The following is a 23,985-nucleotide window of genomic DNA, read 5'->3' as shown; positions in this document are numbered from 1 at the left end:
GTTTTTAGAACTACATTCAGTGTCAGACTTTAGAGAGGAAGTTTGCCGCAATTTCTCACCAGTCTCAGAAGACTCTTTGATGTAGAAAACATTTTCTTTTGAAATCAGTTCATGTGCAACTCGTGTGCAATGTGAATCATGCAATGTGAATTCATGTGCAATGTGAATCAACGATGTGGCAGCCGGGACTCCTGGGTCCTGATGCTAGGGCTGCCCTGAGCCCCAGGGCTCCTCTGGCCATGGCTCAGAATTCTCCTGATGGGGGACAGTCCAGGGCCAGGTTTCCCTGGGAGCTGGTGCCTCTTTGGGATCTGGCTCTGGGAGGAAAGACCTCTGGTGTCCCAGGGACTGGCATGGCCTGCAGCTCCCACAGGCCTCTCAGGAATGTCCCAGGAGTGCCTGCATGGTGTTTTTCTGGGGCGCTTGTGTATGCCTGCATGTGTCATCGCCTGGGTGAGGTGCTTGCCAAGAGGTTGTGAGCTGGCTGGCCTGGAGCCTGACCTGTCTTTTCCTTGCTTTCCAGAGACTGAGGCTATCTGGGATGCTGTATCCAAGTACATCCTGGAAGAGCTGAAGCGGGATAAGGTGGGTTGGTGTCCTGGGCCCTGCAAAGCAATCCCACCATGGCAGTGCACTGAGACTGCCCAGGGTGCCCAGAGCAGCTTCTTGGCTAGCTGGGAGAGAAACCAAGGCCAGATGTGCTCTGCCTCTCAGGTGTTTGGCACACCCTAGGGCTTCCCTCTTCCCTGCGGTCTGAGTGGGGAGGGCGAGCAGAGAGAGGGGGGAATATCCTGGCTCCGTGCCTAGGACAATTGCTGGGAGTCAGTCGCAGGCCTAATCCGTGTGCTGGAAACCTCCGGGTGCTTCTCTAGCCAAGGGATGTTGGCAAATCCTGTGGGGGGGGGGTGATGAAAGAAACAGAGGATGTGGCTCTTTTGCAAAGCTTTCCAAAGTGCCCCACCTTGCCCCATTGTCCCTCAGGAGTGGGCAGGGCACAGAGCAGTGTCCCCCTGCTCTGACAGTCATCCCTTTTCCCGTCTCTCAAGAACTCCCTCATCAGCCTTTCTGTCTTTTCTGTGTGCAGGGCGTTCGGGTTGCAGGACTCGGGACCTTTGCTGTTGTCCAAGAGCAATTCCATGGCAAAGAAGAGCCGCTCTTGGTTCGAAGGCCTTTCTTCGAGCTGGACATCGACGAGTTGTGGCTGGAGGAGATCTACTGTCCCACTGAGCTCCTCCCTGGTGAGAAGGCAGCAGCCCCCCTCTTCCTGCCCCATGTCCGGAACGGTTTGTTCTCCCTGCTCTTTGGAAAGGCCTGGGAGTAGTAGAGGATTGTCTCCAACGGTCAGGGTACAGCTTGAGTTCCCCAAAAGAAACCGTGCCCCAGGAGCTCTTTCTCTTAGCGACCCTTTCTCTGGGAACTTGTCTGAACGTTGCAAGCAACTTGGGCTTGCCGTGGCACTGAGGACTTTGCTTCTCCTTGCAGATGGTGTCAAGATTGAGCCGCTGAACTACATGCAGCTATCACGAGCCACCTCCTTCCCACTGCACGTGGTGAAGAACTGTGTGCAAGAGACCATCCTCTTGTACTGCTTCCTCCTGAGGAGCAAGGAGCACATCCCCTTTGCCTTCAGGGACATTGGTGTTCTGACGTGCGAAGACGGTTTCCTGTGCATGAAGTTTTATCTGGACTGTGTCAAATGTCTGGAGAGCACTGCGGACCTGGTCGCACTGCTCCACAGGGTAAGTTGGTGAGGTTTTGGGGCTACTTCAATTTCTTTGGCAATCCTAGCGAAGGGTGAGCAATCTGACTGCTATTGGCCAGCCTGGACGTGGCAGGCCAGTCAAATGCCTTTCCCCACGCTTGCCCCCTTAGCTGCTTTCTCCATTAACAAAGAGAGTTTCTTCTGAGCATCTGGGCGCTTGCCCCTGCAAAAAGCCTGGCAATGTTACTGTACAGCCTCCATATTCTGCCATGCAGCTCCTGCAGAGCAGAACAAAGGTTCATGGAAGAGGCTTTGGAGGAGGGCTTTGTAGAGAAGTCTTTCTTTTGGCTTGGGAGACAGGTTTGCTTCCTGTCAATGAGAGCCGTGAGAAAACCGCCTCAGAAACCCTCCAGCAGGTCTGTCTCTCTTTGCAGAGAATGTGGCCGGCGCATCCGACTACCTTCAGTGGAGAGACCACCACTCGTGGGATCCCGATGTTCCCAAGGTGAGTGCGTTTCCTCCGCAGCCCTTGGCTGACCCAGAGGGAGGCTTCCCACCTCCTGCTTTGGAACGTGCGCGGCTGGGTCTCCACCTTCAGCACCCAGTCAGGGCTAAATCCCGGGGGACTGGTTCCTGCTTAACTAATGCTGAGTTTTGGCTACGAGTGTCTTCACCTGGAGGGGAGGGGCATTGTGGTTGTGTTTCTTGTGCCCGCGCTGCCGCGATTCCCGTCAGAGAGAGTTGCCTGCATGTGGAGGGGAATTTAGGCTACCTTTTCTGGTGCTGCGGGAAGACTGACAACAAACCCCATGCATGGACATGACGGAAAAGGGATGCCATGCCTTGTGCGACACCAGGAGGATTACTGCCAGCAAGCTGCAACGGGTAGGAGGCCAGCCTTCTTCAAGCCCGTGTCATCGTTTGTTTGCCAGGTTTCATCTGACTGTGAGGAGAAGGCCAGAGGCCAAAGTTTCCACCACCTCGCAGGAGGAAGCTGCAGGAGAGCGCAGGATGAGAAGAGGTAAGGGAACAGGTCCCTGCTGTCTGGAGGTGGTCCCTGTCCCGTGCTGGCTGACTTGAACCAGGTTAAAAGGCAGTGCCCACGCGGCTGCTCTGAAGAGCTTCCTCCTTTTCTAGTTTCAGAGTGCCATCCTGGCAAGCTGCTGCAGAGGAGGAAGAGGCTTTCCGACCCCATCCTGACAAGCTGGGAGCCGGGCACAAGGCAGCAAGACGTGGAGAAGTTTCTTTTGAAATCAGTTCATGTTCTTTTGAACTTCTTGGTTTCTCCTTGCCTCCACGGTCATCACATTGGTACTGTTCAAGGTATTCATCATTCGCAGTAGATTTTGGAGGTCCCAGGACACTGCACAAAATAAAAACACAGTTCTCACTTTTGCTGAAGGAGGTGAATATTAAGAGTAAAACCTTCTTAAGTAAAAAAAAAAAAAACAACAACAGCAACAAAAAAAAACCACTCAGGACTGCAGGAAAACTCTAAAAGATATGCCATTTAGAAACCTATCCTGTGATTATTACACCTTCTTCAGCTCCCAGAGAAAGTGTTTTTTCCCCTCTTGCTTCTGAAGCCAATGCAGTAAAAAAACCAAACACATCTGTCTCCCTCCACCTGCTGCTCTGAATAATAGCCAAAATATGCAAAACCACTGGATTTGTTCTCCCCACAGAGCTGAAAAAACAACAGTTGAAACATATTTTTCTACCTCTCTCCCAAGAATATACAGTCACATATCCTATGGCTGAAAAAAAAGGGGGGTGGGGGGGCTGAGGAGGAACAGCCAATGTTGAAAATGAAGAAAAGCAGCCCATTTCTCTATAAGTCTTAAGCCTATGCTAGTAGGAAAACAAAACAAAACAAAAACAGTAGAACAATAGCAGGAAGTTTACATATTCTCCAGGTTTTAAATTGCAAAGCCTCCTCTGGAGGATCAAGAGCTGTGGGTTCAGTGTGCTTAGGAGAAATCAGACCTACATCTGAACCAAAAATATTTCAGTATTATCACTCCGAATAAGCAGTCAGCACCGTTTCTATGTTATGAAATAGCTGAACATAGCATGTTATTCAAATGAATTATTCAGGCAGGTGTTTTTAGGAAGACTGTGTTTCACTAGAACATTACTAGCCTGTAAGCCTCAAGTCATCATCTGGCATCTTGACTACTAAACCTCCTTTCTACCTACTATATTCTTTTCCAAGATACAGCTGTCCAAATTTATTTTTCCTACTTGGTTGGCCTGAATTTAATAAGGCATCTTGCAACTCTTCCTCTTGTTTGACACTTAATCATCAAGTCAAATTACAATTATTTGCCTTTAACCTCTTTATTTCAAGCTTTCTTTCCTAGTGGTCATTCAAAAATGGAAAAAAAAAACCTCCATCAACCTTCTTTTTTAATATCCAGCAGACTGTTCAGTCATCAAGCATTTAAAGACTGCTTTAAATAATCTCTAGATTAATCTAAAAGGAAACCCATAAACATGCTGCAGCTGCTTACCTTTAATATACTCGCTGGATGCGATGGAGCTCTATTTCTTGCTTTCACCTGCACTGGAAGGCTTTCCTTCTTTGTCAGGTTGTTCACTGCCCTCACTTCTGCATTGCTCTCATAAAGAGCCATCTGGAGGATGGGATTCTTCCTTCTTCTCCCGGGTTTTCTTCTGGAAACGAGGATCTAAGTATTTCAAGAAGCCATTCGCTTTCCTGATGTTTCTCCTTTTTCTTCTTTTTGTTACGCTTGCGATTGGCATTGTCAAAGTGGAGCGCAGAGAAATACAAATCATAAAGTCTGAAACAAACACGCAAGTTAAAAAGAGAAAAAAAGGTGTGGCACTTGTTGCATATAGGAAACTTTATTTATTTTACCACAGGGGATGATTTGCCGCATGGCAGCTATTTTGTGGTACTTTTATGCACATGTAACTTCCTTTAGATGCAGCAAACTTAAGCCCTCAGATTGAAGGACCGTAGGTCCTGGTTGGGACACAGATCATTAACAATGGGTAGCTCTGCAATATGTGCAAGTAAACAAAAAAAAAAGTTTTAACCTAATCCAGAATGGTGTGCAGATGTGATTCGAACTACGTGGTCCAAAGCTAGTGCTCTGACACAATTCAGCAACATCTTTCCTGTCTTCACTGATCAACCTAATGATCCCCAGTCATGATCCCCAGCCAGATTATGCTATCTAAATAACGTAGAAACTATGAAAAAAAACAAAACATGAGAAGCCCCCAGAAAAGAATTAGGAAAAAAAATGCTGCTTATGCTGGAATCCCTGCTTACTTGGAATCCTTCTCTCCCTGTTTATCTTCAGACTTCTTTTTCTTCTAGAACTTCTTATATTTTTTCATCTTTTCGCCACCTAAAAGCTCCTTTTCTACCTTTCCGCGTTTCCTTTCTATTTCACTTTCACTACCTCCTGCACGAGTATATTGTCTTTTTCTGTTTCCTTCTTTTGCCCTTTTCTGGCGACAGTTCTCCAAATGAGCTGACACAGGTGGAAGTGCATGTCTCTCACGCGAATGTTTTCCAGAATGTTGCTGAGCTACTGAGCGACGATGCGAGTCTGCTCTGGGTGTGCTGAAGTGATGTACATCTTCCTCTCTCAAGAGGGAACCGTGAGGCCATCTGCTTTTGTAATGAGAACGCTTATGTGACCTGCTGGAGTAAGGCTGAGTCAATTTGTCAAAGTCTTTATCACCGTGAGAGAACTTTCTCTCTCTACTGTCTCCTGCTGCATGAGGTGAACAGTAATCCTTGTAATATCTACATTTTTCCCATTTCCGTGGTTCATCTTGATAGTATCTTTCTCTGCTCCAACTTCCTTCCCCTTTGGAATGGTAATAGCTAGTGCTATCTTGTTCTGCTCTTCCTCTGCTTCGAGATCTGTACTTTGAATCTTTTACTGGTCTTCTGCCATTATCAGGGCTGTTCCTTTCACTATGGAAAGATCTGTACCTGCTGCCCTCCCAATACTCCTGCTTGTGACGCTTTTGCTTAACGACTTCCACACTCTGAGAGCACCTTCTCTTGCTGGAATGACCATCTTTTTGACTCTCCTTCTCTTCAGTAGGAGAATGTTCCCTCTTTCTCTGGTAATGCTCTTTGTCAGGTTTTTTAGTCTCGTCCTTTGTATCTTGGCATCTACCTGTAACAGCTAAGGAGGAAAGGTTTTTAGAACTACATTCAGTGTCAGACTTTAGAGAGGAAGTTTGCCGCAATTTCTCACCAGTCTCAGAAGACTCTTTGATGTAGAAAACATTTTCTTTTGAAATCAGTTCATGTGCAACTCGTGTGCAATGTGAATCATGCAATGTGAATTCATGTGCAATGTGAATCAACGATGTGGCAGCCGGGACTCCTGGGTCCTGATGCTAGGGCTGCCCTGAGCCCCAGGGCTCCTCTGGCCATGGCTCAGAATTCTCCTGATGGGGGACAGTCCAGGGCCAGGTTTCCCTGGGAGCTGGTGCCTCTTTGGGATCTGGCTCTGGGAGGAAAGACCTCTGGTGTCCCAGGGACTGGCATGGCCTGCAGCTCCCACAGGCCTCTCAGGAATGTCCCAGGAGTGCCTGCATGGTTTTTTTCTGGGGTGCTTGTGTATGCCTGCATGTGTCATCGCCTGGGTGAGGTGCTTGCCAAGAGGTTGTGAGCTGGCTGGCCTGGAGCCTGACCTGTCTTTTCCTTGCTTTCCAGAGACTGAGGCTATCTGGGATGCTGTATCCAAGTACATCCTGGAAGAGCTGAAGCGGGATAAGGTGGGTTGGTGTCCTGGGCCCTGCAAAGCAATCCCACCATGGCAGTGCACTGAGACTGCCCAGGGTGCCCAGAGCAGCTTCTTGGCTAGCTGGGAGAGAAACCAAGGCCAGATGTGCTCTGCCTCTCAGGTGTTTGGCACACCCTAGGGCTTCACTCTTCCCTGCGGTCTGAGTGGGGAGGGCGAGCAGAGAGAGGGGGGAATATCCTGGCTCCGTGCCTAGGACAATTGCTGGGAGTCAGTCGCAGGCCTAATCCGTGTGCTGGAAACCTCCGGGTGCTTCTCTAGCCAAGGGATGTTGGCAAATCCTGTGGGGGGGGGTGATGAAAGAAACAGAGGATGTGGCTCTTTTGCAAAGCTTTCCAAAGTGCCCCACCTTGCCCCATTGTCCCTCAGGAGTGGGCAGGGCACAGAGCAGTGTCCCCCTGCTCTGACAGTCATCCCTTTTCCCGTCTCTCAAGAACTCCCTCATCAGCCTTTCTGTCTTTTCTGTGTGCAGGGCGTTCGGGTTGCAGGACTCGGGACCTTTGCTGTTGTCCAAGAGCAATTCCATGGCAAAGAAGAGCCGCTCTTGGTTCGAAGGCCTTTCTTTGAGCTGGACATCGATGAGTTGTGGCTGGAGGAGATCTACTGTCCCACTGAGCTCCTCCCTGGTGAGAAGGCAGCAGCCCCCCTCTTCCTGCCCCATGTCCGGAACGGTTTGTTCTCCCTGCTCTTTGGAAAGGCCTGGGAGTAGTAGAGGATTGTCTCCAACGGTCAGGGTACAGCTTGAGTTCCCCAAAAGAAACCGTGCCCCAGGAGCTCTTTCTCTTAGCGACCCTTTCTCTGGGAACTTGTCTGAACGTTGCAAGCAACTTGGGCTTGCCGTGGCACTGAGGACTTTGCTTCTCCTTGCAGATGGTGTCAAGATTGAGCCGCTGAACTACATGCAGCTATCGCGAGCCACCTCCTTCCCACTGCACGTGGTGAAGAACTGTGTGCAAGAGACCATCCTCTTGTACTGCTTCCTCCTGAGGAGCAAGGAGCACATCCCCTTTGCCTTCAGGGACATTGGTGTTCTGACGTGCGAAGACGGTTTCCTGTGCATGAAGTTTTATCTGGACTGTGTCAAATGTCTGGAGAGCACTGCGGACCTGGTCGCACTGCTCCACAGGGTAAGTTGGTGAGGTTTTGGGGCTACTTCAATTTCTTTGGCAATCCTAGCGAAGGGTGAGCAATCTGACTGCTATTGGCCAGCCTGGACGTGGCAGGCCAGTCAAATGCCTTTCCCCACGCTTGCCCCCTTAGCTGCTTTCTCCATTAACAAAGAGAGTTTCTTCTGAGCATCTGGGCGCTTGCCCCTGCAAAAAGCCTGGCAATGTTACTGTACAGCCTCCATATTCTGCCATGCAGCTCCTGCAGAGCAGAACAAAGGTTCATGGAAGAGGCTTTGGAGGAGGGCTTTGTAGAGAAGTCTTTCTTTTGGCTTGGGAGACAGGTTTGCTTCCTGTCAATGAGAGCCGTGAGAAAACCGCCTCAGAAACCCTCCAGCAGGTCTGTCTCTCTTTGCAGAGAATGTGGCCGGCGCATCCGACTACCTTCAGTGGAGAGACCACCACTCGTGGGATCCCGATGTTCCCAAGGTGAGTGCGTTTCCTCCGCAGCCCTTGGCTGACCCAGCGGGAGGCTTCCCACCTCCTGCTTTGGAACGTGCGCGGCTGGGTCTCCACCTTCAGCACCCAGTCAGGGCTAAATCCCGGGGGACTGGTTCCTGCTTAACTAATGCTGAGTTTCGGCTACGAGTGTCTTCACCTGGAGGGGAGGGGCATTGTGGTTGTGTTTCTTGTGCCCGCGCTGCTGCGATTCCCGTCAGAGAGAGTTGCCTGCATGTGGAGGGGAATTTAGGCTACCTTTTCTGGTGCTGCGGGAAGACTGACAACAAACCCCATGCATGGACATGACGGAAAAGGGATGCCATGCCTTGTGCGACACCAGGAGGATTACTGCCAGCAAGCTGCAACGGGTAGGAGGCCAGCCTTCTTCAAGCCCGTGTCATCGTTTGTTTTCCAGGTTTCATCTGACTGTGAGGAGAAGGCCAGAGGCCAAAGTTTCCACCCCCTCGCAGGAGGAAGCTGCAGGAGAGCGCAGGATGAGAAGAGGTAAGGGAACAGGTCCCTGCTGTCTGGAGGTGGTCCCTGTCCCGTGCTGGCTGACTTGAACCAGGTTAAAAGGCAGTGCCCACGCAGCTGCTCTGAAGAGCTTCCTCCTTTTCTAGTTTCAGAGTGCCATCCTGGCAAGCTGCTGCAGAGGAGGAAGAGGCTTTCCGACCCCATCCTGACAAGCTGGGAGCCGGGCACAAGGCAGCAAGACGTGGAGAAGTTTCTTTTGAAATCAGTTCATGTTCTTTTGAACTTCTTGGTTTCTCCTTGCCTCCACGGTCATCACATTGGTACTGTTCAAGGTATTCATCATTCGCAGTAGATTTTGGAGGTCCCAGGACACTGCACAAAATAAAAACACAGTTCTCACTTTTGCTGAAGGAGGTGAATATTAAGAGTAAAACCTTCTTAAGTAAAAAAAAAAAAACAACAACAGCAACAAAAAAAAACCACTCAGGACTGCAGGAAAACTCTAAAAGATATGCCATTTAGAAAGCTATCCTGTGATTATTACACCTTCTTCAGCTCCCAGAGAAAGTGTTTTTTCCCCTCTTGCTTCTGAAGCCAATGCAGTAAAAAACCAAACACATCTGTCTCCCTCCACCTGCTGCTCTGAATAATAGCCAAAATATGCAAAACCACTGGATTTGTTCTCCCCACAGAGCTGAAAAAACAACAGTTGAAACATATTTTTCTACCTCTCTCCCAAGAATATACAGTCACATATCCTATGGCTGAAAAAAAAGGGGGGTGGGGGGGCTGAGGAGGAACAGCCAATGTTGAAAATGAAGAAAAGCAGCCCATTTCTCTATAAGTCTTAAGCCTATGCTAGTAGGAAAACAAAACAAAACAAAAACAGTAGAACAATAGCAGGAAGTTTACATATTCTCCAGGTTTTAAATTGCAAAGCCTCCTCTGGAGGATCAAGAGCTGTGAGTTCAGTGTGCTTAGGAGAAATCAGACCTACATCTGAACCAAAAATATTTCAGTATTATCACCAACTTATGTTACTCTGAATAAGCAGTCAGCACTGTTTCTATGTTATGAAATAGCTGAACATAGCATGTTATTCAAATGAATTATTCAGGCAGGTTTTTTTAGGAAGACTGTGTTTCACTAGAACATTACTAGCCTGTAAGCCTCAAGTCATCATCTGGCATCTTGACTACTAAACCTCCTTTCTACCTACTATATTCTTTTCCAAGATACAGCTGTCCAAATTTATTTTTCCTACTTGGTTGGCCTGAATTTAATAAGGCATCTTGCAACTCTTCCTCTTGTTTGACACTTAATCATCAAGTCAAATTACAATTATTTGCCTTTAACCTCTTTATTTCAAGCTTTCTTTCCTAGTGGTCATTCAAAAATGGAAAAAAAAAACTCCATCAACCTTCTTTTTTAATATCCAGCAGACTGTTCAGTCATCAAGCATTTAAAGACTGCTTTAAATAATCTCTAGATTAATCTAAAAGGAAACCCATAAACATGCTGCAGCTGCTTACCTTTAATATACTCGCTGGATGCGATGGAGCTCTATTTCTTGCTTTCACCTGCACTGGAAGGCTTTCCTTCTTTGTCAGGTTGTTCACTGCCCTCACTTCTGCATTGCTCTCATAAAGAGCCATCTGGAGGATGGGATTCTTCCTTCTTCTCCCGGGTTTTCTTCTGGAAACGAGGATCTAAGTATTCCAAGAAGCCGTTCGCTTTCCTGATGTTTCTCCTTTTTCTTCTTTTTGTTACGCTTGCGATTGGCATTGTCAAAGTGGAGCGCAGAGAAATACAAATCATAAAGTCTGAAAGAAACACGCAAGTTAAAAAGAGAAAAAAAGGTGTGGCACTTGTTGCATATAGGAAACTTTATTTATTTTACCACAGGGGATGATTTGCCGCATGGCAGCTATTTTGTGGTACTTTTATGCACATGTAACTTCCTTTAGATGCAGCAAACTTAAGCCCTCAGATTGAAGGACCGTAGGTCCTGGTTGGGACACAGATCATTAACAATGGGTAGCTCTGCAATATGTGCAAGTAAACAAAAAAAAAAGTTTTAACCTAATCCAGAATGGTGTGCAGATGTGATTCGAACTACGTGGTCCAAAGCTAGTGCTCTGACACAATTCAGCAACATCTTTCCTGTCTTCACTGATCAACCTAATGATCCCCAGTCATGATCCCCAGCCAGATTATGCTATCTAAATAACGTAGAAACTATGAAAAAAAAACAAAACATGAGAAGCCCCCAGAAAAGAATTAGGAAAAAAAATGCTGCTTATGCTGGAATCCCTGCTTACTTGGAATCCTTCTCTCCCTGTTTATCTTCAGACTTCTTTTTCTTCTAGAACTTCTTATATTTTTTCATCTTTTCGCCACCTAAAAGCTCCTTTTCTACCTTTCCGCGTTTCCTTTCTATTTCACTTTCACTACCTCCTGCACAAGTATATTGTCTTTTTCTGTTTCCTTCTTTTGCCCTTTTCTGGCGACAGTTCTCCAAATGAGCTGACACAGGTGGAAGTGCATGTCTCTCACGCGAATGTTTTCCAGAATGTTGCTGAGCTACTGAGCGACGATGCGAGTCTGCTCTGGGTGTGCTGAAGTGATGTACATCTTCCTCTCTCAAGAGGGAACCGTGAGGCCATCTGCTTTTGTAATGAGAACGCTTATGTGACCTGCTGGAGTAAGGCTGAGTCAATTTGTCAAAGTCTTTATCACCGTGAGAGAACTTTCTCTCTCTACTGTCTCCTGCTGCATGAGGTGAACAGTAATCCTTGTAATATCTACATTTTTCCCATTTCCGTGGTTCATCTTGATAGTATCTTTCTCTGCTCCAACTTCCTTCGCCTTTGGAATGGTAATAGCTAGTGCTATCTTGTTCTGCTCTTCCTCTGCTTCGAGATCTGTACTTTGAATCTTTTACTGGTCTTCTGCCACTATCAGGGCTGTTCCTTTCACTATGGAAAGATCTGTACCTGCTGCCCTCCCAATACTCCTGCTTGTGACGCTTTTGCTTAACGACTTCCACACTCTGAGAGCACCTTCTCTTGCTGGAATGACCATCTTTTTGACTCTCCTTCTCTTCAGTAGGAGAATGTTCCCTCTTTCTCTGGTAATGCTCTTTGTCAGGTTTTTTAGTCTCGTCCTTTGTATCTTGGCATCTACCTGTAATAGCTAAGGAGGAAAGGTTTTTAGAACTACATTCAGCGTCAGACTTTAGAGAGGAAGTTTGCCGCAATTTCTCACCAGTCTCAGAAGACTCTTTCATGTAGAAAACCTTTTCTTTTGAAATCAGTTCATGTTCTTTTGAACTTCTTGGTTTCTCCTTGCCTCCACGGTCATCACATTGGTACTGTTCAAGGTATTCATCATTCGCAGTAGATTTTGGAGGTCCCAGGACACTGCACAAAATAAAAACACAGTTCTCACTTTTGCTGAAGGAGGTGAATATTAAGAGTAAAACCTTCTTAAGTAAAAAAAAAAAAACAACAACAGCAACAAAAAAAAACCACTCAGGATCGCAGGAAAACTCTAAAAGATATGCCATTTAGAAACCTATCCTGTGATTATTACACCTTCTTCAGCTCCCAGAGAAAGTGTTTTTTCCCCTCTTGCTTCTGAAGCCAATGCAGTAAAAAACCAAACACATCTGTCTCCCTCCACCTGCTGCTCTGAATAATAGCCAAAATATGCAAAACCACTGTATTTGTTCTCCCCACAGAGCTGAAAAAACAACAGTTGAAACATATTTTTCTACCTCTCTCCCAAGAATATACAGTCACATATCCTATGGCTGAAAAAAAAAAGGGGGGGGGGGGGGGGGGGAGGAGGAACAGCCAATGTTGAAAATGAAGAAAAGCAGCCCATTTCTCTATAAGTCTTAAGCCTATGCTAGTAGGAAAACAAAACAAAACAAAAACAGTAGAACAATAGCAGGAAGTTTACATATTCTCCAGGTTTTAAATTGCAAAGCCTCCTCTGGAGGATCAAGAGCTGTGAGTTCAGTGTGCTTAGGAGAAATCAGACCTACATCTGAACCAAAAATATTTCAGTATTATCACTCCGAATAAGCAGTCAGCACCGTTTCTATGTTATGAAATAGCTGAACATAGCATGTTATTCAAATGAATTATTCAGGCAGGTTTTTTTAGGAAGACTGTGTTTCACTAGAACATTACTAGCCTGTAAGCCTCAAGTCATCATCTGGCATCTTGACTACTAAACCTCCTTTCTACCTACTATATTCTTTTCCAAGATACAGCTGTCCAAATTTATTTTTCCTACTTGGTTGGCCTGAATTTAATAAGGCATCTTGCAACTCTTCCTCTTGTTTGACACTTAATCATCAAGTCAAATTACAATTATTTGCCTTTAACCTCTTTATTTCAAGCTTTCTTTCCTAGTGGTCATTCAAAAATGGAAAAAAAAAAACCTCCATCAACCTTCTTTTTTAATGTCCAGCAGACTGTTCAGTCATCAAGCATTTAAAGACTGCTTTAAATAATCTCTAGATTAATCTAAAAGGAAACCCATAAACATGCTGCAGCTGCTTACCTTTAATATACTCGCTGGATGCGATGGAGCTCTATTTCTTGCTTTCACCTGCACTGGAAGGCTTTCCTTCTTTGTCAGGTTGTTCACTGCCCTCACTTCTGCATTGCTCTCATAAAGAGCCATCTGGAGGACGGGATTCTTCCTTCTTCTCCCGGGTTTTCTTCTGGAAACGAGGATCTAAGTATTCCAAGAAGCCGTTCGCTTTCCTGATGTTTCTCCTTTTTCTTCTTTTTGTTACGCTTGCGATTGGCATTGTCAAAGTGGAGCGCAGAGAAATACAAATCATAAAGTCTGAAACAAACACGCAAGTTAAAAAGAGAAAAAAAGGTGTGGCACTTGTTGCATATAGGAAACTTTATTTATTTTACCACAGGGGATGATTTGCCGCATGGCAGCTATTTTGTGGTACTTTTATGCACATGTAACTTCCTTTAGATGCAGCAAACTTAAGCCCTCAGATTGAAGGACCGTAGGTCCTGGTTGGGACACAGATCATTAACAATGGGTAGCTCTGCAATATGTGCAAGTAAACAAAAAAAAAAGTTTTAACCTAATCCAGAATGGTGTGCAGATGTGATTCGAACTACGTGGTCCAAAGCTAGTGCTCTGACACAATTCAGCAACATCTTTCCTGTCTTCACTGATCAACCTAATGATCCCCAGTCATGATCCCCAGCCAGATTATGCTATCTAAATAACGTAGAAACTATGAAAAAAAACAAAACATGAGAAGCCCCCAGAAAAGAATTAGGAAAAAAAATGCTGCTTATGCTGGAATCCCTGCTTACTTGGAATCCTTCTCTCCCTGTTTATCTTCAGACTTCTTTTTCTTCTAGAACTTCTTATATTTTTTCATCTTTTCGCCACCTAAAAGCTCCTTTTCTACCTTTCCGCGTTTCCTTTCTATTTCACTTTCACTACCTCCTGCACGAGTATATTGTCTTTTTCTGTTTCCTTCTTTTGCCCTTTTCTGGCGACAGTTCTCCAAATGAGCTGACACAGGTGGAAGTGCATGTCTCTCACGCGAATGTTTTCCAGAATGTTGCTGAGCTACTGAGCGACGATGCGAGTCTGCTCTGGGTGTGCTGAAGTGATGTACATCTTCCTCTCTCAAGAGGGAACCGTGAGGCCATCTGCTTTTGTAATGAGAACGCTTATGTGACCTGCTGGAGTAAGGCTGAGTCAATTTGTCAAAGTCTTTATCACCGTGAGAGAACCTTCTCTCTCTACTGTCTCCTGCTGCATGAGGTGAACAGTAATCCTTGTAATATCTACATTTTTCCCATTTCCGTGGTTCATCTTGATAGTATCTTTCTCTGCTCCAACTTCCTTCCCCTTTGGAATGGTAATAGCTAGTGCTATCTTGTTCTGATCTTCCTCTGCTTCGAGATCTGTACTTTGAATCTTTTACTGGTCTTCTGCCATTATCAGGGCTGTTCCTTTCACTATGGAAAGATCTGTACCTGCTGCCCTCCCAATACTCCTGCTTGTGACGCTTTTGCTTAACGACTTCCACACTCTGAGAGCACCTTCTCTTGCTGGAATGACCATCTTTTTGACTCTCCTTCTCTTCAGTAGGAGAATGTTCCCTCTTTCTCTGGTAATGCTCTTTGTCAGGTTTTTTAGTCTCGTCCTTTGTATCTTGGCATCTACCTGTAATAGCTAAGGAGGAAAGGTTTTTAGAACTACATTCAGTGTCAGACTTTAGAGAGGAAGTTTGCCGCAATTTCTCACCAGTCTCAGAAGACTCTTTCATGTAGAAAACATTTTCTTTTGAAATCAGTTCATGTTCTTTTGAACTTCTTGGTTTCTCCTTGCCTCCACGGTCATCACATTGGTACTGTTCAAGGTATTCATCATTCGCAGTAGATTTTGGAGGTCCCAGGACACTGCACAAAATAAAAACACAGTTCTCACTTTTGCTGAAGGAGGTGAATATTAAGAGTAAAACCTTCTTAAGTAAAAAAAAAAAAAACAACAACAGCAACAAAAAAAAACCACTCAGGACTGCAGGAAAACTCTAAAAGATATGCCATTTAGAAACCTATCCTGTGATTATTACACCTTCTTCAGCTCCCAGAGAAAGTGTTTTTTCCCCTCTTGCTTCTGAAGCCAATGCAGTAAAAAAACCAAACACATCTGTCTCCCTCCACCTGCTGCTCTGAATAATAGCCAAAATATGCAAAACCACTGGATTTGTTCTCCCCACAGAGCTGAAAAAACAACAGTTGAAACATATTTTTCTACCTCTCTCCCAAGAATATACAGTCACATATCCTATGGCTGAAAAAAAAAGGGGGGGGGAGGGGGCTGAGGAGGAACAGCCAATGTTGAAAATGAAGAAAAGCAGCCCATTTCTCTATAAGTCTTAAGCCTATGCTAGTAGGAAAACAAAACAAAACAAAAACAGTAGAACAATAGCAGGAAGTTTACATATTCTCCAGGTTTTAAATTGCAAAGCCTCCTCTGGAGGATCAAGAGCTGTGGGTTCAGTGTGCTTAGGAGAAATCAGACCTACATCTGAACCAAAAATATTTCAGTATTATCACTCCGAATAAGCAGTCAGCACCGTTTCTATGTTATGAAATAGCTGAACATAGCATGTTATTCAAATGAATTATTCAGGCAGGTTTTTTTAGGAAGACTGTGTTTCACTAGAACATTACTAGCCTGTAAGCCTCAAGTCATCATCTGGCATCTTGACTACTAAACCTCCTTTCTACCTACTATATTCTTTTCCAAGATACAGCTGCCCAAATTTATTTTTCCTACTTGGTTGGCCTGAATTTAATAAGGCATCTTGCAACTCTTCCTCTTGTTTGACACTTAATCATCAAGTCAAATTACAATTATTTGCCTTTAACCTCTTTATTTCAAGCTTTCTTTCCTAGTGGTCATTCAAAAATGGAAAAAAAAAAAAACTCCATCAACCTTCTTTTTTAATATCCAGCAGACTGTTCAGTCATCAAGCATTTAAAGACTGCTTTAAATAATCTCTAGATTAATCTAAAAGGAAACCCATAAACATGCTGCAGCTGCTTACCTTTAATATACTCGCTGGATGCGATGGAGCTCTATTTCTTGCTTTCACCTGCACTGGAAGGCTTTCCTTCTTTGTCAGGTTGTTCACTGCCCTCACTTCTGCATTGCTCTCATAAAGAGCCATCTGGAGGATGGGATTCTTCCTTCTTCTCCCGGGTTTTCTTCTGGAAACGAGGATCTAAGTATTCCAAGAAGCCGTTCGCTTTCCTGATGTTTCTCCTTTTTCTTCTTTTTGTTACGCTTGCGATTGGCATTGTCAAAGTGGAGCGCAGAGAAATACAAATCATAAAGTCTGAAACAAACACGCAAGTTAAAAAGAGAAAAAAAGGTGTGGCACTTGTTGCATATAGGAAACTTTATTTATTTTACCACAGGGGATGATTTGCCGCATGGCAGCTATTTTGTGGTACTTTTATGCACATGTAACTTCCTTTAGATGCAGCAAACTTAAGCCCTCAGATTGAAGGACCGTAGGTCCTGGTTGGGACACAGATCATTAACAATGGGTAGCTCTGCAATATGTGCAAGTAAACAAAAAAAAAAGTTTTAACCTAATCCAGAATGGTGTGCAGATGTGATTCGAACTACATGGCCCAAAGCTAGTGCTCTGACACAATTCAGCAATATCTTTCCTGTCTTCACTGATCAACCTAATGATCCCCAGTCATGATCCCCAGCCAGATTATGCTATCTAAATAACGTAGAAACTATGAAAAAAAACAAAACATGAGAAGCCCCCAGAAAAGAATTAGGAAAAAAAATGCTGCTTATGCTGGAATCCCTGCTTACTTGGAATCCTTCTCTCCCTGTTTATCTTCAGACTTCTTTTTCTTCTAGAACTTCTTATATTTTTTCATCTTTTCGCCACCTAAAAGCTCCTTTTCTACCTTTCCGCGTTTCCTTTCTATTTCACTTTCACTACCTTCTGCACGAGTATATTGTCTTTTTCTGTTTCCTTCTTTTGCCCTTTTCTGGCGACAGTTCTCCAAATGAGCTGACACAGGTGGAAGTGCATGTCTCTCACGCGAATGTTTTCCAGAATGTTGCTGAGCTACTGAGCGACGATGCGAGTCTGCTCTGGGTGTGCTGAAGTGATGTACATCTTCCTCTCTCAAGAGGGAACCGTGAGGCCATCTGCTTTTGTAATGAGAACGCTTATGTGACCTGCTGGAGTAAGGCTGAGTCAATTTGTCAAAGTCTTTATCACCGTGAGAGAACTTTCTCTCTCTACTGTCTCCTGCTGCATGAGGTGAACAGTAATCCTTGTAATATCTACATTTTTCCCATTTCCGTGGTTCATCTTGATAGTATCTTTCTCTGCTCCAACTTCCTTCCCCTTTGGAATGGTAATAGCTAGTGCTATCTTGTTCTGCTCTTCCTCTGCTTCGAGATCTGTACTTTGAATCTTTTACTGGTCTTCTGCCATTATCAGGGCTGTTCCTTTCACTATGGAAAGATCTGTACCTGCTGCCCTCCCAATACTCCTGCTTGTGACGCTTTTGCTTAACGACTTCCACACTCTGAGAGCACCTTCTCTTGCTGGAATGACCATCTTTTTGACTCTCCTTCTCTTCAGTAGGAGAATGTTCCCTCTTTCTCTGGTAATGCTCTTTGTCAGGTTTTTTAGTCTCGTCCTTTGTATCTTGGCATCTACCTGTAACAGCTAAGGAGGAAAGGTTTTTAGAACTACATTCAGTGTCAGACTTTAGAGAGGAAGTTTGCCGCAATTTCTCACCAGTCTCAGAAGACTCTTTGATGTAGAAAACATTTTCTTTTGAAATCAGTTCATGTGCAACTCGTGTGCAATGTGAATCATGCAATGTGAATTCATGTGCAATGTGAATCAACGATGTGGCAGCCGGGACTCCTGGGTCCTGATGCTAGGGCTGCCCTGAGCCCCAGGGCTCCTCTGGCCATGGCTCAGAATTCTCCTGATGGGGGACAGTCCAGGGCCAGGTTTCCCTGGGAGCTGGTGCCTCTTTGGGATCTGGCTCTGGGAGGAAAGACCTCTGGTGTCCCAGGGACTGGCATGGCCTGCAGCTCCCACAGGCCTCTCAGGAATGTCCCAGGAGTGCCTGCATGGTGTTTTTCTGGGGTGCTTGTGTATGCCTGCATGTGTCATCGCCTGGGTGAGGTGCTTGCCAAGAGGTTGTGAGCTGGCTGGCCTGGAGCCTGACCTGTCTTTTCCTTGCTTTCCAGAGACTGAGGCTATCTGGGATGCTGTATCCAAGTACATCCTGGAAGAGCTGAAGCGGGATAAGGTGGGTTGGTGTCCTGGGCCCTGCAAAGCAATCCCACCATGGCAGTGCACTGAGACTGCCCAGGGTGCCCAGAGCAGCTTCTTGGCTAGCTGGGAGAGAAACCAAGGCCAGATGTGCTCTGCCTCTCAGGTGTTTGGCACACCCTAGGGCTTCCCTCTTCCCTGCGGTCTGAGTGGGGAGGGCGAGCAGAGAGAGGGGGGAATATCCTGGCTCCGTGCCTAGGACAATTGCTGGGAGTCAGTCGCAGGCCTAATCCGTGTGCTGGAAACCTCCGGGCGCTTCTCTAGCCAAGGGATGTTGGCAAATCCTGTGGGGGGGGTGATGAAAGAAACAGAGGATGTGGCTCTTTTGCAAAGCTTTCCAAAGTGCCCCACCTTGCCCCATTGTCCCTCAGGAGTGGGCAGGGCACAGAGCAGTGTCCCCCTGCTCTGACAGTCATCCCTTTTCCCGTCTCTCAAGAACTCCCTCCTCAGCCTTTCTGTCTTTTCTGTGTGCAGGGCGTTCGGGTTGCAGGACTCGGGACCTTTGCTGTTGTCCAAGAGCAATTCCATGGCAAAGAAGAGCCGCTCTTGGTTCGAAGGCCTTTCTTCGAGCTGGACATCGATGAGTTGTGGCTGGAGGAGATCTACTGTCCCACTGAGCTCCTCCCTGGTGAGAAGGCAGCAGCCCCCCTCTTCCTGCCCCATGTCCGGAACGGTTTGTTCTCCCTGCTCTTTGGAAAGGCCTGGGAGTAGTAGAGGATTGTCTCCAACGGTCAGGGTACAGCTTGAGTTCCCCAAAAGAAACCGTGCCCCAGGAGCTCTTTCTCTTAGCGACCCTTTCTCTGGGAACTTGTCTGAACGTTGCAAGCAACTTGGGCTTGCCGTGGCACTGAGGACTTTGCTTCTCCTTGCAGATGGTGTCAAGATTGAGCCGCTGAACTACATGCAGCTATCACGAGCCACCTCCTTCCCACTGCACGTGGTGAAGAACTGTGTGCAAGAGACCATCCTCTTGTACTGCTTCCTCCTGAGGAGCAAGGAGCACATCCCCTTTGCCTTCAGGGACATTGGTGTTCTGACGTGCGAAGACGGTTTCCTGTGCATGAAGTTTTATCTGGACTGTGTCAAATGTCTGGAGAGCACTGCGGACCTGGTCGCACTGCTCCACAGGGTAAGTTGGTGAGGTTTTGGGGCTACTTCAATTTCTTTGGGAATCCTAGCGAAGGGTGAGCAATCTGACTGCTATTGGCCAGCCTGGACGTGGCAGGCCAGTCAAATGCCTTTCCCCACGCTTGCCCCCTTAGCTGCTTTCTCCATTAACAAAGAGAGTTTCTTCTGAGCATCTGGGCGCTTGCCCCTGCAAAAAGCCTGGCAATGTTACTGTACAGCCTCCATATTCTGCCATGCAGCTCCTGCAGAGCAGAACAAAGGTTCATGGAAGAGGCTTTGGAGGAGGGCTTTGGAGAGAAGGCTTTCTTTTGGCTTGGGAGACAGGTTTGCTTCCTGTCAATGAGAGCCGTGAGAAAACCGCCTCAGAAACCCTCCAGCAGGTCTGTCTCTCTTTGCAGAGAATGTGGCCGGCGCATCCGACTACCTTCAGTGGAGAGACCACCGCTCGTGGGATCCCGATGTTCCCAAGGTGAGTGCGTTTCCTCCGCAGCCCTTGGCTGACCCAGAGGGAGGCTTCCCACCTCCTGCTTTGGAACGTGCGCGGCTGGGTCTCCACCTTCAGCACCCAGTCAGGGCTAAATCCCGGGGGACTGGTTCCTGCTTAACTAATGCTGAGTTTCGGCTACGAGTGTCTTCACCTGGAGGGGAGGGGCATTGTGGTTGTGTTTCTTGTGCCCGCGCTGCCGCAATTCCCGTCAGAGAGAGTTGCCTGCATGTGGAGGGGAATTTAGGCTACCTTTTCTGGTGCTGCGGGAAGACTGACAACAAACCCCATGCATGGACATGACGGAAAAGGGATGCCATGCCTTGTGCGACACCAGGAGGATTACTGCCAGCAAGCTGCAACGGGTAGGAGGCCAGCCTTCTTCAAGCCCGTGTCATCGTTTGTTTGCCAGGTTTCATCTGACTGTGAGGAGAAGGCCAGAGGCCAAAGTTTCCACCCCCTCGCAGGAGGAAGCTGCAGGAGAGCGCAGGATCAGAAGAGGTAAGGGAACAGGTCCCTGCTGTCTGGAGGTGGTCCCTGTCCCGTGCTGGCTGACTTGAACCAGGTTAAAAGGCAGTGCCCACGCAGCTGCTCTGAAGAGCTTCCTCCTTTTCTAGTTTCAGAGTGCCATCCTGGCAAGCTGCTGCAGAGGAGGAAGAGGCTTTCCGACCCCATCCTGACAAGCTGGGAGCCGGGCACAAGGCAGCAAGACGTGGAGAAGTTTCTTTTGAAATCAGTTCATGTTCTTTTGAACTTCTTGGTTTCTCCTTGCCTCCACGGTCATCACATTGGTACTGTTCAAGGTATTCATCATTCGCAGTAGATTTTGGAGGTCCCAGGACACTGCACAAAATAAAAACACAGTTCTCACTTTTGCTGAAGGAGGTGAATATTAAGAGTAAAACCTTCTTAAGTAAAAAAAAAAAAACAACAACAGCAACAAAAAAAAACCACTCAGGACTGCAGGAAAACTCTAAAAGATATGCCATTTAGAAAGCTATCCTGTTGATTATTACACCTTCTTCAGCTCCCAGAGAAAGTGTTTTTTCCCCTCTTGCTTCTGAAGCCAATGCAGTAAAAAACCAAACACATCTGTCTCCCTCCACCTGCTGCTCTGAATAATAGCCAAAATATGCAAAACCACTGGATTTGTTCTCCCCACAGAGCTGAAAAAACAACAGTTGAAACATATTTTTCTACCTCTCTCCCAAGAATATACAGTCACATATCCTATGGCTGAAAAAAAAGGGGGGTGGGGGGGCTGAGGAGGAACAGCCAATGTTGAAAATGAAGAAAAGCAGCCCATTTCTCTATAAGTCTTAAGCCTATGCTAGTAGGAAAACAAAACAAAACAACACAAAACAAAACAAAAACAGTAGAACAATAGCAGGAAGTTTACATATTCTCCAGGTTGTAAATTGCAAAGCCTCCTCTGGAGGATCAAGAGCTGTGAGTTCAGTGTGCTTAGGAGAAATCAGACCTACATCTGAACCAAAAATATTTCAGTATTATCACCAACTTATGTTACTCTGAATAAGCAGTCAGCACTGTTTCTATGTTATGAAATAGCTGAACATAGCATGTTATTCTAATGAATTATTCAGGCAGGTTTTTTTAGGAAGACTGTGTTTCACTAGAACATTACTAGCCTGTAAGCCTCAAGTCATCATCTGGCATCTTGACTACTAAACCTCCTTTCTACCTACTATATTCTTTTCCAAGATACAGCTGTCCAAATTTATTTTTCCTACTTGGTTGGCCTGAATTTAATAAGGCATCTTGCAACTCTTCCTCTTGTTTGACACTTAATCATCAAGTCAAATTACAATTATTTGCCTTTAACCTCTTTATTTCAAGCTTTCTTTCCTAGTGGTCATTCAAAAATGGAAAAAAAAAAAAACTCCATCAACCTTCTTTTTTAATATCCAGCAGACTGTTCAGTCATCAAGCATTTAAAGACTGCTTTAAATAATCTCTAGATTAATCTAAAAGGAAACCCATAAACATGCTGCAGCTGCTTACCTTTAATATACTCGCTGGATGCGATGGAGCTCTATTTCTTGCTTTCACCTGCACTGGAAGGCTTTCCTTCTTTGTCAGGTTGTTCACTGCCCTCACTTCTGCATTGCTCTCATAAAGAGCCATCTGGAGGATGGGATTCTTCCTTCTTCTCCCGGGTTTTCTTCTGGAAACGAGGATCTAAGTATTCCAAGAAGCCGTTCGCTTTCCTGATGTTTCTCCTTTTTCTTCTTTTTGTTACGCTTGCGATTGGCATTGTCAAAGTGGAGCGCAGAGAAATACAAATCATAAAGTCTGAAACAAACACGCAAGTTAAAAAGAGAAAAAAAGGTGTGGCACTTGTTACATATAGGAAACTTTATTTATTTTACCACAGGGGATGATTTGCCGCATGGCAGCTATTTTGTGGTACTTTTATGCACATGTAACTTCCTTTAGATGCAGCAAACTTAAGCCCTCAGATTGAAGGACCGTAGGTCCTGGTTGGGACACAGATCATTAACAATGGGTAGCTCTGCAATATGTGCAAGTAAACAAAAAAAAAAGTTTTAACCTAATCCAGAATGGTGTGCAGATGTGATTCGAACTACATGGCCCAAAGCTAGTGCTCTGACACAATTCAGCAATATCTTTCCTGTCTTCACTGATCAACCTAATGATCCCCAGTCATGATCCCCAGCCAGATTATGCTATCTAAATAACGTAGAAACTATGAAAAAAAACAAAACATGAGAAGCCCCCAGAAAAGAATTAGGAAAAAAAATGCTGCTTATGCTGGAATCCCTGCTTACTTGGAATCCTTCTCTCCCTGTTTATCTTCAGACTTCTTTTTCTTCTAGAACTTCTTATATTTTTTCATCTTTTCGCCACCTAAAAGCTCCTTTTCTACCTTTCCGCGTTTCCTTTCTATTTCACTTTCACTACCTTCTGCACGAGTATATTGTCTTTTTCTGTTTCCTTCTTTTGCCCTTTTCTGGCGACAGTTCTCCAAATGAGCTGACACAGGTGGAAGTGCATGTCTCTCACGCGAATGTTTTCCAGAATGTTGCTGAGCTACTGAGCGACGATGCGAGTCTGCTCTGGGTGTGCTGAAGTGATGTACATCTTCCTCTCTCAAGAGGGAACCGTGAGGCCATCTGCTTTTGTAATGAGAACGCTTATGTGACCTGCTGGAGTAAGGCTGAGTCAATTTGTCAAAGTCTTTATCACCGTGAGAGAACCTTCTCTCTCTACTGTCTCCTGCTGCATGAGGTGAACAGTAATCCTTGTAATATCTACATTTTTCCCATTTCCGTGGTTCATCTTGATAGTATCTTTCTCTGCTCCAACTTCCTTCCCCTTTGGAATGGTAATAGCTAGTGCTATCTTGTTCTGCTCTTCCTCTGCTTCGAGATCTGTACTTTGAATCTTTTACTGGTCTTCTGCCATTATCAGTGCTGTTCCTTTCACTATGGAAAGATCTGTACCTGCTGCCCTCCCAATACTCCTGCTTGTGACGCTTTTGCTTAACGACTTCCACACTCTGAGAGCACCTTCTCTTGCTGGAATGACCATCTTTTTGACTCTCCTTCTCTTCAGTAGGAGAATGTTCCCTCTTTCTCTGGTAATGCTCTTTGTCAGGTTTTTTAGTCTCGTCCTTTGTATCTTGGCATCTACCTGTAACAGCTAAGGAGGAAAGGTTTTTAGAACTACATTCAGTGTCAGACTTTAGAGAGGAAGTTTGCCGCAATTTCTCACCAGTCTCAGAAGACTCTTTGATGTAGAAAACATTTTCTTTTGAAATCAGTTCATGTGCAACTCGTGTGCAATGTGAATCATGCAATGTGAATTCATGTGCAATGTGAATCAACGATGTGGCAGCCGGGACTCCT

The sequence above is a fragment of the Anser anser genome (assembly GCF_964211835.1).
Source record: "Anser anser genome assembly, contig: HAP1_SCAFFOLD_54, whole genome shotgun sequence".
Lineage (NCBI taxonomy): Eukaryota > Metazoa > Chordata > Aves > Anseriformes > Anatidae > Anser > Anser anser.
This window is presented reverse-complemented; position numbering follows the sequence as displayed.